This window comes from Oncorhynchus mykiss, chromosome Y (genome assembly GCF_013265735.2).
Source record: "Oncorhynchus mykiss isolate Arlee chromosome Y, USDA_OmykA_1.1, whole genome shotgun sequence".
Taxonomy (NCBI): Eukaryota; Metazoa; Chordata; class Actinopteri; order Salmoniformes; family Salmonidae; genus Oncorhynchus; species Oncorhynchus mykiss.
Window position 1 is genome coordinate 15291537 of NC_048593.1, and position 16734 is coordinate 15308270.

At 41.8% G+C, this 16734-nt stretch overlaps 1 protein-coding gene across 3 annotated transcripts in view; it reads right to left on the reverse strand.

Annotated features, from left to right (window-relative positions):
• Positions 1-16734, reverse strand: part of LOC110509703 (netrin receptor UNC5D) — a 319330-nt gene that overhangs the window by 185558 nt on the left and 117038 nt on the right. The window lies entirely within an intron of this gene.

Here is a 16734-nt window from a genome sequence, read left to right on the forward strand (position 1 = left end):
TCTTCAAGGCAAAACTGCTCCAGCTCCTTCAAGTTGGATGGGTTCCGCTAGTGTACAGCAAATCTCTGTCATATCACAGATTCTCAATTGGAATGAGATCTGGGCCTTGCCATTCCAAAACATTTAAATGTTTCCCCTTCAGCCATTCGAGTGTTGCTTCAGCAGTATGCTTAGGGTCAGTGTCCTGCTGGAAGGTGAACCTCCGTCCCAGTCTCAAATCTCTGGAAGACTGAAACAGGTTTCCCCTCAAGAATTTCCATGTATTTAGCGCCACCCATCATTCCTTCAAATATGACCAGTTTCCCAGACACTCCCGATGAAAAACATCCCCACAGCTTGATGCTGCCACCACCATTCTTCACTGTGGGGATGGTATTCTCGGGGTGATGAGAGGTGTTGGGTTTGCGCCAGAAATAGCATTTTCCTTGATGGACAAAAAGCTGAATTTTAGTCTCATCTGACCAGAGTACCTTCTTCCATTTGTTTGGGCAGTCTCCCACATGCCTTTTGGCGAACACCAAACACGTTTGCTTATTTTCTTCTTTAAGTAAAGGCTTCCGTAAAGCCCAGCTGTGTGGAGTGTACGGCTTAAAGTGGTCCTATGGACAGATACTCCAATCGCCGCTGTGGAGCTTTGCAGCTCCTTCAAGGTTATCTTTGGTCTCTTCGTTGCCACTGATTAATGCCCTCCTTGCCTGGTCTGTGAGTTTTGGTGGGCGGCCCTCTCTTGGCAGGTTTGTTGTGGTGCCATATCCTTTCAATTTTTTAATAATGGATTTAATGGTGCTCTGTTGGATGTTCAAAGTTTCTGATATTTTTTTATCTGATCTGTACTGTCCCTGACCTGTTTGGAGAGCTTTGTGGTCTTCATGGTGCCCTTTGCTTGGTGGTGTCCCTTGCTTAGTGGTGTAGCATACTCTGGGGCTTTTCAGAACAGGTGTATGTATATACAGTGCCTTGCGAAAGTATTCGGCCCCCTTGAACTTTGCGACCTTTTGCCACATTTCAGGCTCCGAATAATTAATAATAATAATAATTAAGAATAATTTTGCACGCCCCATTTTTCAGTTTTTGATTTGTTAAAAAAGTTTGAAATATCCAATAAATGTCGTTCCACTTCACGATTGTGTCCCACTTGTTGTTGATTCTTCACAAAAAAATACAGTTTTATATCTTTATGTTTGAAGCCTGAAATGTGGCAAAAGGTCGCAAAGTTCAAGGGGGCCGAATACTTTCGCAAGGCACTGTATACTGAGATCCTGTGACATTTAGATTGCACACAGGTGGATATTATTTATCTAATTAATTAATTATATGACTTATGAAGGTAATTGGTTGCACAGGTCTTATTTAGGGGCTTCATAGCAAAGGGGGTGAATACATATGCACACACCACTTTTACATTTTTTTTGTATGTTGTTTTTTGAAGTGATTTTTTTCTATTTCACTTCACCAGTTTAAACTATTTTGTGCATGTCCATTACATTAAATCCAAATAAAAATCAATTTACAGGTTGTAATGCAACAAAATAGGAAGAACGCCAAGGGGGATGAATACTTTTGTAAGGCACTGTAGATATCTCAACAATTTTTTTATAACATTTTTTTCCAACTTTATTTAACCAGGTAGCCCAGTTGAGAACAAGTTCTCATTTACAACTGGTCAAGATAAAGCAAAGCGACACAAACACAGAGTTACACATGGGATAAACAAACGTACAGGCACTGTGGTGCAAAGGAGCAAAAAAATAAATAACATTATGGGGATGAGGTAGGTGGGTGGGCTATTTACACAGGTGCAATGCTCGGACAGCTGATGCTTAAAGTTAGTGAGGGAGATATAAGACTCCAGCTTCGTTAATATTTGCAATTCGTTCCAGTCATTGGCAGCAGAGAACTGGAAGGAAAGGCGGTCAAAAGAGGAGTTGGCTTTGGGGATGACCAGTGAAATATACCTGCTGGAGCGTGTGCTATGGGTGGGTGTTGCTATGGTGACCAATGAGAAGAGATAAGGTGGGTCTTTACCTAGCAAAGACTTATAGATGACCTGGAGCCAGTGGGTTTGGCGACGAATATGAAGCGAGAGCCAGCCAACGAGAGCATGCAGGTTGCAGTGGTGGGTAGTATATGGGGCTTTGGTGACAAAACTGATGGCACTGTGATAGACTATATCCAATTTGCTGAGTAGAGTGTTGGAGGCTATTTTGTAAATGACATCGCCAAAGTCAAGGATCGGTAGGATGGTCAGTTTTACGAGGGTATGTTTGGCAGCATGAGTGAAAGATGCTTTGTTGCGAAATAGGAAGCCGATTCTAGATTTCATTTTGGATTGGAAATGCTTAATGTGAGTCTAACCAGACACCTAGGTATTTGTAGTTGTCATTCAATCATTCTCAATCATTCTAAAGACATTACATTGGTAATAGTCAGTGACAAACAACTGGCCAGACTATAGTTTTTTTTCTGACAGTGGATATAACGTTCAAGATGTGATGTTGTTTTAAAGGTACAAATTCAACATATTTTATACAAGGTTTGTCTATGTTGAAATTTGGTTACTATGATGACATAATCCTGTGGTTTAAATGTCACCCTCAAAACAACAGTTAGCATTGATTACTGTTTTCAAATGCAACATAATTTTCACGCATATTCAACATCACAATACACTGACAAATTACGTTGAAATTGGTTGATTCAACCAGTTTGTGTCCAATGAAGTAATAATGGTCTGCAATCTGGACCACAAAAAGTTGAAACAGGTGTGTTACTGCTTGGCTGAAACAAAAGCCTGCACGCCAGCACCTCTCTAGGACCGAAGCTGTGCATCTCTGCCCCAGACATTATCCTATTGTTCACTTATTGATATGGGTAAGTGCTATTTTTACTGTGTACCATGAGGCTCAGCAAACAATAAACAGTACTGACCAATGACCCGTGAGTATACGATGTGGTCATAATTAGAGGTTGACCAATTAATCGGAATGGCCGATTATTAGGGCCGATTTCAAGTTTTCATAACAAACGGAAATCGGTATTTTTGGACACCGATTAAAAAAATTAAATAAAAATGTACACCTTTATTTAACTAGGCAAGTCAATTATTTAAGAACACATTCTTACGTTCAATGATGGCCTAGGAACGGTGGGTTAACTGCCTTGTTCAGAGGCAGAACGAATGATTTTTACCTTGTCAGCTCGGGGATTCAAACTAGTCAAAAGCTCTAACCACCTGCTTAACATTGCACTCCACGAGGAGCGTGCCAGTTATGCGAATGCAGTAAGAAGCCAAGGTAAGTTGCTAGCTAGCATTAAACGTATCTTCTAAAAAACAATCAATCAATTAATCATAATCACTAGTTAACTACACATGGTTGATGATATTACTAGTTTATCTAGCATGTCCTTTTTCGCGAATGCGCACCACATCGATTATATGCAACATATAATCGATGTGGTGCGCATTCGCGAAAAAGGACTGTCGTTGCTCCAACGTGTACCTAACCATAAACATCAATGCCTTTCTTAAAATCAATACACAAGTATATATTTTTAAAACTGCATATTTAGTGATTATTTCATGCTAACATTCATTTATTTTAACTAGGGAAATGGTGTCACATCTCTTGCAACAGAGTCAGGATATATGCACCAGTTTAGGCCGCCTGGCTCGTTGCGAACTGTGTGAAGACTATTTCTTCCTAACGAAGACAGCTTTGTTCGCGAAATGGGGGATGATTTAACAAAAGCACGGTGCGGAAAAAAGCACAATCGTTGCACGACTGTCCCTAACCATAAACATCAATGCCTTAAAATCAATACACAGAAGTATATATTTATAAGCCTGCATATTTAGCTAAAATAAATCCAGGTTAGCAGGCAATATTAACCAGGTGAAATTGTGTTATTTCTCTTGCGTTCATTGCACGCAGAGTCAGGGTATTTGCAACAGTTTGGGCCGCCTGGCTCGTTGCAAACTAATTTGCCAGAATTTTACGTAATTATGACATAACATTGAAGGTTGTGCAATGCAACAGGAATATTTAGACTTATGGATGCCACCCGTTAGATAAAATACGGAACGGTTCCGTATTAATGACCTAAGGCTCGTATTTCTGTGTGTTATTATATTATAATTAAGTCTATGATTTGATAGAGCAGTCTGACTGAGCGATGGTAGGCACCAGCAGGCTCGTAAGAATTCATTCAAACAGCACTTTCGTGCATTTTGCCAGCAGCTCTTCCCTGTGATTCAACCATTGCACTATTTATGACTTCAAGCCCATCAACCCCCGAGATTAGGCTGGTGTAACCAATGTGAAATGGCTAGCAAGTTAGCAGGGTGCGCGCTAATAGCGTTTCAAACGTCACTCGCTCTGAGACTTGGAGTAGTTGTTCCCCTTGCTCTGCAAGGGCCGCAGCTTTTGTGGAGCAATGGGTAACGCTGCTTCGAGTGTGGCTGTTGTCGATGTGTTCCTGGTTCGAGCCCAGGTAGGAGCGAGTAGAGGGACGGAAGCTATACTGGCTTTTTTTGGGTCCTCCAATAACCGGTATCGACGTTGAAAAATCATAACCGGTCGACCTCTAGTCATAATATAAAGTGGTATTTATGTATTTCAATGTAACCATAGTAAAGTGGGATGGGACACTGTGTTTCACCAATTAACATGCAGTACGCTACCCACTCTCTGCAGAATTAGGATGTGAGTGCTTTAAATCTAACAATTAATTTGTTCAGTCAGCTTTTAAATTTACATCAAAGGTTAAAGTCAGATATCAAAAGTCAACCGTTTTAAAAGCTTCATTAGTTACATACTCTTTCTCTATCTGCGATGCTGCAATTCTAACTATCAAAGCGTTATTTGAATGAGTCAATTAACGCAAAACGCAAATCAAGTGTAGGTCAAGTCGTCATCCTTCTCACTGTAACAATCCATGAAAAAAAAAAATCGGAACCATGTGGCTCAGAAGCCTCCTTTTTCTGTAGAATAAAGACCATTTTATTCAAATGAGGCCCAGTAAAAAAAGGCTAATATATATCCTTGTTTAAATTCTCCAGTAGTGTTTTTCCCTCTGCTCCTTAGTGTGCTGGAGAATAGTAAGTTGGCCTGGGCTAACCTTACAGTGGAGGATATCCAAACAACATCAGCATTCTATACACAGGGATTCCCAAACAGAATAGGCTTAGGGAGAGCACAGAGGAGTATACAGCATAACTATGTGCGTGTGCGTGTGTATATTCGCACCACGCATGTGCCGTGCCGTGCACGTGCTGTGTGTGCCCTTGAAAGAAACCTGGTTGGGGTATAAGGAATCTCTCACAGAACAGGAAAACCACACTAGGAAACCCACAAGGCCATCCATTTCTCTACAGGCCCTGTATCACACGCCTGATGACTTCAACCAATTAACGTTGAATAACATTAACGTTTCCTCAACCGCCACTGGGCGAAAAGTGTCCATATCAGGGGATACTTTTGATACTCCAGAAAACACAGACCATTTCCAATGCATATTTTTAGTTTTGTGGATATCAACCATATCCTGACAAATTCTGAATCAAATTCTGAATTTTCTTCAAGTTGACAAATACTGTCTGTATACATCACATATGTGTTTTCTCAGCACATTCAAGATATGAAGCTATATTGATTCCAGATACGCTTCTCTTTTCTTTCAATCACAAATAATTTTTGAATTTCCCTCTGGATATCATATATGGTATGGCCGGATATTGGCTCATAGCAAGAAGAATCCCATATTTTCTGCTGGGGAGTTCCAACTGTAATTTTTTTATTTGGTCGAACTGACAACTGGAGAAACAAAGGAGTGAAAAGCTGTTCAGAAAATAACTCAAAGAAGTTAACGTTAGAGTGAGAAGCTACAATGTAAACCCGAACAGTACTATTCAATAATTGGATTAAGTTCTGTAAACATAATATATGTGAAAACGTTGTAGTAACATAACTGTGTAAGATTCCCATAACATGCACCTGACTTTTGTTTTCGTGAGACTGGTATTTTTTTATTCAGATGAAATGTATCGGAGTGTTTATTTAAAAAGGACTTCTGATGATAGATTGACAGGCACACATATCTGTCAGGTTTGACCTTGATTACGTCTGATGTCATATACGTCTACGTTCAAAGGCATGCATGTGGCATTTCAAAATCTTTCCAACATGGCGGATCATTTCTTAATGGTAAAGATGTATTAATGATTATTAACTGTATCGTGCGTGTATGATTTGTCGAACTTCGAATGGATATCAGTCAAGCTAGCAATCTGGTTAACTGGCAAGTGCTAGGCAGGGCTAACGTTAGCTAGTTAGCTAGGCGCCAGATAGGTTAGCTGGCTAAAGCTAGCTAGCTAATGTTAGATAGTATGATTTGAAAATGCCGGTGGTGGGGAAGTAACGTAGGGATACATAGGGTTCACACGGTAAGTTAATTACTTTGCTTCAAAGGATAACGGTAGCTATACATTTAATGTTTGAACATCATTTGTGTGGTAGTGTTTCTTTGGAGAATATATCCATTGTCAAGATCCCTATCTGAATTTTAAAACGTTCCAAACACGTTAGCTAGCGAGTTAACTTACCAACGCGCTGTAAAAAAGTGTTGATGGATAACGTTAACTAGCTAAAGTAAACTCACCCAATTCCGTACAAATGTGCGCAACCGCGACATTCAAACGAGGCTGTCGTCAACTGTGTTGACTTCAAAATCTGGGGTGTGAACTATGTTTCTATTCAAGCGTTGATCGACATGGTAATGTTCTATATAGGCTCTATAGTATTGGAGAAAAGTTTAAAAAACTGACCCTGCGTTACATTGTGACGTGTCATGCCGTAACATACAGCACACATAAAGCAACTATTTCTGTCTTACAATCTCTCTCCACCAGGTGTAGCACTTCTCTCATTGTTTAAAAACAAGAAATGGACAGTGACGCATTTTTGCATCATCACTGCAAGCATCATGACTCTCAAAGCCGCTGTTTGCTTCTGAAGATCACTTTAGCACCGCTCTAAAAACCTGATTCAAATTCGACACAGACTTTCAAATAGGTATGTAATGACACATTATATAAACTCTTTATAGTGTTTTATTTACATTTTAGAGGCGATAAGGTGATAAGTTGGACAGATCGAGTGAAAAAAAGCAGTTTTGCCACACACATCTCTCCTTCTCACTACCACGCATTAGATTCGCTTCCCCACCTGCCATTTTTAAAAAGACCCGACGGAGCTCGTTGCCTTCTTGAATCATGCAGAAACGGGCAGCGTGGAGTTCATGTAATTGATTCTGTTGGAAAGTGGAGAAATTGTGCTTTACAATGGTAATGACATTACAGTTGATCTGAAAGTATTTTTGGGGCGCTAAAATAAGGTCAATTGTACGGACCAAGGCGATGTACAAAAGTGAGAGAGTTTACGTTAGTTGCTTAAACATAAGGATTTGGGCATCATATGTGCTAAAAAAACATTCTGAAGTATCTTTTGTAAAATGTGCTTATTAGCTATGCCATGTTTCCTGGTTATGTGCCACTATGTTTGAAAGAAAATATTTGGACATAACTGATGGACATTATCGAACAAATCAAACATTTATGGTGAAACTGGGATTCCTGGGAGTGCATTCTGATGAAGATAATCAAAGCTAAGTGAATATTTAAAATGCTATTTCTGAGAAAGGTTGACTTCACAATATGGCGGATATCTTTTTGGCTGTTTTGTTGTATAAAGGCTGTACTCATATTATTGCATGGTTTGCTTTCTCCGTAAAGTTTTTTTAAAATCTGACACAGCGATTGCATTAAGGAGAAGTTTATCTAAAGTTCCATGTATAATAGTCGTATCTTTATCATTGTTTATTATGAGTATTTCTGTAAATTGATGTGGCTCTCTGCACAATCACCGCATGTTTTAGAACTACTGAACGTTACGTGCCAATGTAAACTCAGATTTTTTTATATAAATATGAACTTTATCAAACAAAACATACATGTATTGTGTAACATAAAGTCCTATGAGTGTCATCTGATGAAGATCAACAAAGGTTAGTGATGAATTAATTTTCTCTATTTCTGCTTTTTGTGACCCCTCTCTTTGGCTGGAAAAATGGCTGTGTTTTTCTGTGGCTTGGTGGTGACCTAACATAATCATTTGTGGTGCTTTCTCTGTAAATCCTTTTTGAAATCAGACACTGTGGCTGGATTAACGAGAATTTTATATTTTAAATGTTTCACTGGCCGTTGCTGGGGGGTTCCACTAGCGGACCAGTGTTATTTTGTTCTGTTCATATTTCCCTCGATCCTGACTAGTCCCTGCCGCTGAAAAACATCCCCACAGCATGATGTTGCCACCAACATGCTTGACCGTAGGGATGGTGCCAGGTTTCCTCCAGACGTGACGCTTGGCATTCAGGCCAAAGAAACCAATATTGATTTAATCAAACCAGAGAATATTGTTTCTCATGGTCTAAGAGTCTTTAGGTGACTTTTGGCAAACTCCAAGCGGGTTCTCATGTGCCATTTACTGAGGATTGGCTGCTGTCTGGCCACTATACCGTAAAGCCCCGATTGGTGTAGTGCTTCAGACATATTTGTCCTAGTGGAAGGTTCTCCGATCTCCACAGAGGAACTCTTCAGCTCTTTCAGAGTGACCATCTGACTCTTGGGTCACCTCCCTGACCAAGGCCCTTCTCCCCCGATTATTTTGCTCCTTTGCACCCCATTATTTTTACTTCTACTTTGCACATTCTTCCACTACAAATCTACCATTCCAGTGTTTTACTTGCTATATTGTATTTATTTCGCCACCATGGCCTTTACCTCCCTTATCTCACCTCATTTGCTCACATCGTATATAGACTTATTTTTCTACTGTATTATTGACTATGTTTGTTTTACTCCATGTGTAACTGTGCTGTTGTATTGCCGACCTGCTTTGCTATATCTTGGCCAGGTCGCAATTGTAAATGAGAAATTGTTCTCAACGTGCCTACCTGGTTAAATAAAGGTGAAATAAAAAAAAAATAAAACAATGACGGAGGCCACTGTGTTCTTGGGGACCTTCAATGCTGCAGACATTTGTTGGTACCCATCCCCTGATCTGTGCCTCAACACAATCCTAACAATCGGATCTCTACAGACAATTCCTTCAACCCCATTTCTTAGGTTTTGCTCTGACATGCACTGTCAACTGTGGGACCTTATATAGACAGATGTGTGCCTTTCCAAATCATGTCCAATCAACTGAATTTACCACAGGTGGACTCCAATAAAGCTGTAGAAACATTTCAAGGACGATCAATGGAAACAGGATGCACCTGAGCTCGATTTCAAGTCTTATAGCAAAGGGTCTGAATAATTATGTAAATAGGGTATTTCTAGTTTTTTTTTTTTTTTTACATTTATGACTTGCTTTGTCATTATGGGGTATTGTGTGTAGATGGATCAAAGTAAATATTTTAATAAATTTTAAAATAAGGCTGTAATGTAGCAAAATGTGGAAAAAGGGGTCTGAATACTTTCTGAATGCACTGTATATAGATAAAGATAAACCCTAATATTGACATTTTTCACCTAGTGCATTTCACACCAACTGTGACATCACTCACAATCCCTCCAATCACAATGGAATATTATTCTTCCCCGCTATACACAACCAATCTGGAAGGCTAAAATACAAAGTTGAAGTACCTACAGTGTCTTGCAAAAGTATTCATCCCCCTTGGCGTTTTTCCTATTTTGTTGCATTACAACCTGTAATTTAAATTGGTTTTGAATTGGATTTAATGCAATGGACTTAGACAAAATAGTTTAAAGTGATGAAGTGAAATGAAAAAAATAACTTAAATAAAGTCCACCTGTGTGCAATCTAAGTGTCACATGATAGGCCCATGATCTCCAAACAGGTCAGGGACAAAGTTGTGGAGAAATACAGATCAGGGTTGGGGTATAAAAAAATATCAGAAACTTTGAACATCCCACAGAGCACCATTAAATCCATTTGCTTAAAGAAAAGAAAAACGCAAGTGGGAAACATATGGAAGAAGGTACTCTGGTCAGATGAGACTAAAATTGAGCTTTTTGTCCATCAAGGAAAACACCAATTCTGGAGCAAACCAAACACCTCTCAATCCCCCCGAGAATACCATCCCCACAGTGAAGCATGGTGGTGGTAGCATCAAGCTTTGGGGATGTTTTTCATCGGCAGGGACTGGGAAACTGGTCAGAATTGAAGGAATGATGGATGGCGCTAAATACAGGGAAATTCTTGAGGGGATACCTGTTTCAGTCTTCCAGAGATTTGAGACTGGGGCGAAGGTTCACCTTCCAGCAGGACAATAGCCCTAAGCATTCTGCTAAAGCAACACTTGAATAGTGTAGGCCAGTGGAACCCATGCAACTTGAAGAAGCTGGAGCAGTTTTGCCTTGAAGAATGGGCAAAAATCCCAGTGGCTAGATGTGCCAAGCTTATAGAGACATACCCCAAGAGACTTGCAGCTGTAATTGCTGCAAAAGGTGACTCTTCAAAGTATTGACTTGGGGGGGTGAATTGTTAGGCATGCTCAAGTTCTGTTTTTTGTCTTATTTCTTGTTTGTTTCACACACAAAAAAAGTGTGGTAGGCATCTTGTGTAAATCAAACGATACACTGAAAAAAAATATAAACATATCATGCAAAAATGTCATATTTTACTGAGTCAAAGTTAATTTATAAAGAAATCAGTCAATTTAAATAAATAAATAAATTAGTCAATAATCTATGGATTTCACATCACTGGGAACACAGATATGCCTCTGTTTGTCACTGATACTCTACCTTTAAAAAAAAGTAGGAGCATGGATCCGAAAATCAGTCAGTATCTGGTGTGACTGCAGTGCGACAGATCTTTTCTTTTTTTTTGGTGGGGGTGGGGGGTATTAGGACCATCCTTAGCTGTTGCGATAGCAGCAGCTACTCTTCCTGCGGTCCATACAAAACATGAAACATGGGGGCCTCCCAACTAGTGCAGCGGGGTGTCACTACAGCATTGGGTTCAATCCCAGGAGGTGTCACAGCCGCCGTGACCTGGAGACCAATGAGACGGTGCACAATTGGCCCAGCGTTGTCCGGGTTAGGGGAGGGTTTGGCCAGCCGGGATTTCCTTGTCTCATCATGCTCTAGCGATTCCTTGTGGTGGGCCGGGCGCCTGCAAGTGGACTTTGGTCGTCAGTTGGACTGTGTTTTCTCCATATCTGCAGCAGAACTCCAAGGTGAACAGCCTCTGGCATGTTAGAACAATGTAGGTAAGGCAGGTCGGCAACTCAGATCTGTAACTTCAGGATAAGGATTGGCTCTAAGGGCAGGATCGGTCGGGCTGGGGCCGAAGCAGGGGTGCGCAGCGGGGCTCGAGCCACGGCTGGGGGAGCAGTCGCTCCATCGCCCTCCTCTAGACACCATTGGAAGTTCATTGTTCGGCCTGTCTCGAGGGCTCTCGTGGGGTTTCGGTGTCCGCTGGTGGGCCGGTGGGAGGTTGGGTCCGGCGGTCGGTGGCGGTGACTCTGGAAGCGTGCTGGGCCCTTTTCACTGATTTCCCTAGCTACGGTGCTCGCCAGCACCGTTCACGTAGGGTCTCCGGCCGGCGCCTAGCAGCCGACTTAGAAATGGTGCGGACCAGGGGAATCCGACTGTTTAATTAAAACAAAGCATCACAAAGGCCCGAGGTAAATGTTGACACAATGTGATTTCTGCCCAGTGTCAAAGTGAAGAAATTCAATGACGCGCAGGTAAACGGCGGTCTTTAACTATGACTCTCTTAAGGAGACCTGAGCTCAGGATGATAGTAAAACAGGCAATACACTAAAAGAAAGGCAACACATATATACCTGCAAAAAATTATTGCAGGTCGGAGGACCATCAAGCAAGTGCAGGTTGGAGGGCCATCAAGCTAAACAGGCCTATGAGACAGGACCATACCCTCTAGAGTTTGTAAAGAGAGGGGCTATAACGTATGAGAACCTAACCGTGAGAGGCGCACGGGCGAAGCAAATAGGATGCACCTCCTTTTCATCTAAAAAGTGTGTCCCATGTTGCGTGGACTCTGGGGGTAATAACCCTTACCCTCATGGTGACTAGCAGTGCGGCTTGGCAGGGTCGCGTTTCAGAGGACATATGGCTCTCGACCATCGCCTCTCCCGAGTCCGTAAGGGAGTTGCAGCAATGGAAAAGACTGTAATTACCAATTGGATACCACGAAATTGAGGATAATAAGGGGTAAAACATGACATAATACAGAACATGAAAAGACCAGAACAGCTCAAGGACAGAACTACATCCATTTTTTCAAAAGGCACACGTAGCATACATATTAATACATAAACACTATCTAGGTCAAATAGGGGAGAGGTGTTGTGAGGTGTTGCTTTATCTGTTTTTTGAATTACAATGATTTCAATGAAGAGCAAGACGTGCCGCTCTGTTCTGGGTCAGCTGCAACTTAACTAGGTCTTTCCTTGCAGCACTCGATCACCCGACTTGACAATAATCAAGATAAGACAAAACTAGAGCCTGCAGGATTTGCTTTTTGGAGTGTGGCGTCAAAAACGCCATATAATCTATATGTTTTGACCATGACAGTTTACAATCTAAGGTAACACCAAGTAATTTAGTCTCCACAACTTTTTCAACAGCCACACCATTCATTACCAGATTCAGCTGAGGTCTAGAACTTACAGAATGATTTATACCAAATACAATGCTCTTAGTTTTAGAGACGTTCAGGACCAGTTTATTACTGGCCACCCATTCCCAAACAGACTGCAACTCTTTGTTAAGGGTTTCAGTGACTTCATTAGCTGTGGTTGCTGATGCATATATGGTTGAATCATCAGCATACATGGACACACATCTCCTTCGCATAGAGTTGATCAGGCTGTGATTGTGGCCTGTGTAATGTTGTCCCACTCCTCTTCAATGGCTGCAAAGACAAGCTGTCTTACACATCGATCCAGAGTATCCCAAACATGCTCAATGGGTGACATGTCTGGTGAGTATGCTGGTCATGGTAGAACTGGGGACATTTTCATCTTCCAGGAATTGTGTACAGATCGTGACATGGGGCCGCACATTATCATGCTGAAACATGAGGGGATGGCGGAGGATGAATGAAGCAACAATTGGCCTCAGGATCTCGTCACGGTATCTCTGTGCATTCAAATTGCCTTTGATAAAATAGAATTGTGTTTGTTGTCCGTAGCTTATGCTTGCCCATACCATAACCCCACGTTCTGACCTTAGTTATTTTGTTATGTCTTTGTTTTAGTATGGTCAGGGTGTGAGTTGGGTGGGTTGTCTATGTTCTTTTTTCTATGATTTGGTATTTCTGTGTTTGGCCTGGTATGGTTCTCAATCAGAGGTAGCTGTCAATCGTTGTCCCTGATTGAGAACCATACTTAGTTAGCCTGGTTTCACTTTTGAGTTGTGGGTGATTATTTTCTGTAGTGTATGTTCACCATCCAGAACTGTGTCGTTTATCGTTTTTGTTGTTTTGTTCGAGTATTCGTTTTCATTAAAAGGCATAATGTATACTTACCACGCTGCGCATTGGTCCTCACCTTCTTCCACAACAGACAACCGTTACAGTGGCAGACTGTTCACAACATTATCAGCAAACCGCTTGCCCATACGACGCCATACATGCTGTCTGCCATCTGCCCAGTACAGTTGAAACTGGGATTAATCCGTGAAGAGCACACTTCTCCAGTGTGCCAGTGGCCATCAAAGGTAGCATTTGCCCACTGAAGTCAGTTACGATGCCGAACAGCAGTCAGGTCAAGACCCTGGTGAGGAAGATGAGCACGCAGATGAGCTTCCCTGAGATGGTTTCTGACAGTTTGTGCAAAAATTATTTGGTTGTGCAAACCCAGAGTTTCATCAGCTGTCTGGGTGACTTGTCTCAGACAGTCCCGCAGGTGAAGAAGCCGGATGTGGCGGTCCTGGGCTCGCGTGGTTACACCTTGTCTGCAGTGGTGAGGCCGGTTGGACGTACTGCCAAATTCTCTAAAACTATGGGCTCTAAAACAAACATTCAATGATCTGGCAACATCTCTGGTGGAGGGAGTGTGCAAAACTCAAGACATCTGTGTGACAAAACATCTGTGTGACAAAACTGCACTTTTAATGTCCCCAGCACAAGGTGCACCTACATAATGATCATGCTGTTTAATCAGCTTCTTGATACGCCACACCTGTCAGGTGGATGGATTATCTTAGCAAAGGAGAAATGCTCACTAACAGGGATGTAATAAAGTCTGTGGGCAAAGTCTGAGAGAAATAAGCTTTTTGTGCGTATGGAGCATTTCTGGGATATTTCTATCAGCTTATTAAAAATGGGACCAACACTTTACATGTTGCGTTTATATTTTTGTTCAGTATAGAAACCATAGAGTAGAACCTTCAGGGTTTATAATTCACTCCTCCATGTAATCTCAATTGGACCGTGCCATATGACTTTATCCCCAGCCCCCATTATAAAAGCAGTAGTGATATGTGCATTTTGTCCCTATGATCATTAGTACAACTAATGAGACTAGCAGATTTCCCTATCCCCTTGTATCCTTCCACTCAGCTCCTTGCTCCATTCCCTCCATTCCCTGCTCACTCAACTGATTCACCCTCTCCATCTCCGCAAGCGCTTCCGGTTTTGCCCGTTTCGGCAAAATGACTTGCAGCTAATTCGGATCGACTTGATGAATTCAAACAACTCAAACCCTGGCAGTTTAATAAGGGCAAGCCGTAATGAAAAAAAGAAAGAAAAGCAGCAGAATTTATCTTCTACCGACCCACTCCCCCTCTTCTCCTCCTTCTCGCTCTCTCTCTCCTCGGGAATGGCTCCTTGTCGTTTTTAGGCCGGGGGGGGGGGAACTACCCCCAGTCATCATCCCGCTTGGCAATTACAGTGAACGTATGGCGAACGATGCCTCATATAGTCTCGTCACCGCGCGCTGACGGCGGGGTGAAAAACAGGGGTGTTTACCCAGGGTAAATATGCACGTTCCGGGCCGGTGATTGGTTGATGGTTGTGCGGGAGTGGCAGTGGGATCTGATATACGTCCGGATCCAGCGAAAGGGCTGATCAAGGTTGCCTCCATCACTCACTCGGCTAATCTTTTCCGCCCACGTGAAAAACAAATGACGCTCGCAAGAAGCAGCTATAGCTGGGGCCCGACTGCCTGTCTATCTTACATCTTTATCCTGCTCGGCGATGTTGAGTTATTCAGACTTTCTGTTTTAGGGCACAATGGCATCTTGAGACGTCTGACACGCGATTGATAAATTGATATACAGTCGATTGATGAATGCAATGCTGTGGGCCTGTTGTGACAATGTGCACTAAAATGGGGCATGGATATCACCAGCAGAGTTCACTTACCCAAAGTGCACTTATTAGGAGTCAACTGTGAAGTATATTGAGACATTTCAGTTGCCTGCCCAAAAAAATCAGAAGTTATCATCCAAGGACAAAGATTCTTGTCAGAAAGATCATTTCAACCCCAAGGGCCAGTATATTTTAATGTGTGATGTTAGCTCTAAATTAACAATGATAGCAGACAAGGTCAAGAGAAGAAGTAGGACATAAGACTTTATTGATACACTGTACAACAAAAAAAGCCCTGTATGAGACTGAACGACAAAACATTTTTTGGTCACATCCATTTGTTGTGGCTCACTTTATTGGTTTATGTGTACGGTATCTACCTAAACCTGTAACTCCTTAGACTAAGGATGAATCTAGTAAGAACCTTGCTGGGTAAGAACTACCTCAAGCCAAATGAGTTCCAAACTAATCCGAGAGGTCAAAAACACGCAGCAGTCTTCAATTAAATTAGCGAAGCTATTTTACAACAATCCAATATTTATTCCTGTACTTTCTAACTTAATAACCTCTTTGGATGTGGCCTGGGAGGCCACATCCACATCCTGGGAGCCATCATATTCCTTAAGTTGTCAATGGATGTAGAGGAGCCAGGTACATACACACAGATACCGGATTCACACTATAGGCCTCAGTTTGGCCCTATAGTGTGAATAAGGCAAACATGCGTCCTATGCTCAACAGCGCAGGCCTCTTGTAACGCGCCGCAGTCCTCGTCCTTGGAGGGTGTCACCTCAAGCAGCAGGGGTACTGTGCATTCAGGCCGTTATTACCGCAAACAGGGTATCGATCCCACCTGGAGGATTGGTGCAAGTCAGCAACTTTATCAATGGCAAGGAGGAGAGGTAGAAAAAAATGAAATTGCATTTTGATGATGGATGCACCTGTCGGACGGAGAGAAAAACAAATGCAAACAACATCAGAGGCTAGAAATCTTCCCTTGAACGTCAATAATAATCGCCTCCAGATTCGACGCTGCTAATGTTATTTGTTGCAATAAAATGCAATGAAAATATAAACAAAAACCATATTTTTACATAATGCAGATTTAAACATATTGCAGAACTCTTACTAAGTCACTTTTCCGATGTAGCTTCACAGTGCTTTAGTGCAATCAAAAAGCCTATCCTCTTACACATTATAAGGCTGAACACATTGCAGCACTCTTACTAATTCATACACTTTTTCTATGCATCCTCACAGTGTTTTAGTCCAGCCTTGCTAAGTGAGGCCCTAGTGATCGAACGTAATTCCCTAGAGTCTATATAGATCAGAGCAGAATAAGAGCGGATAGTGGACTAGGCCTGAA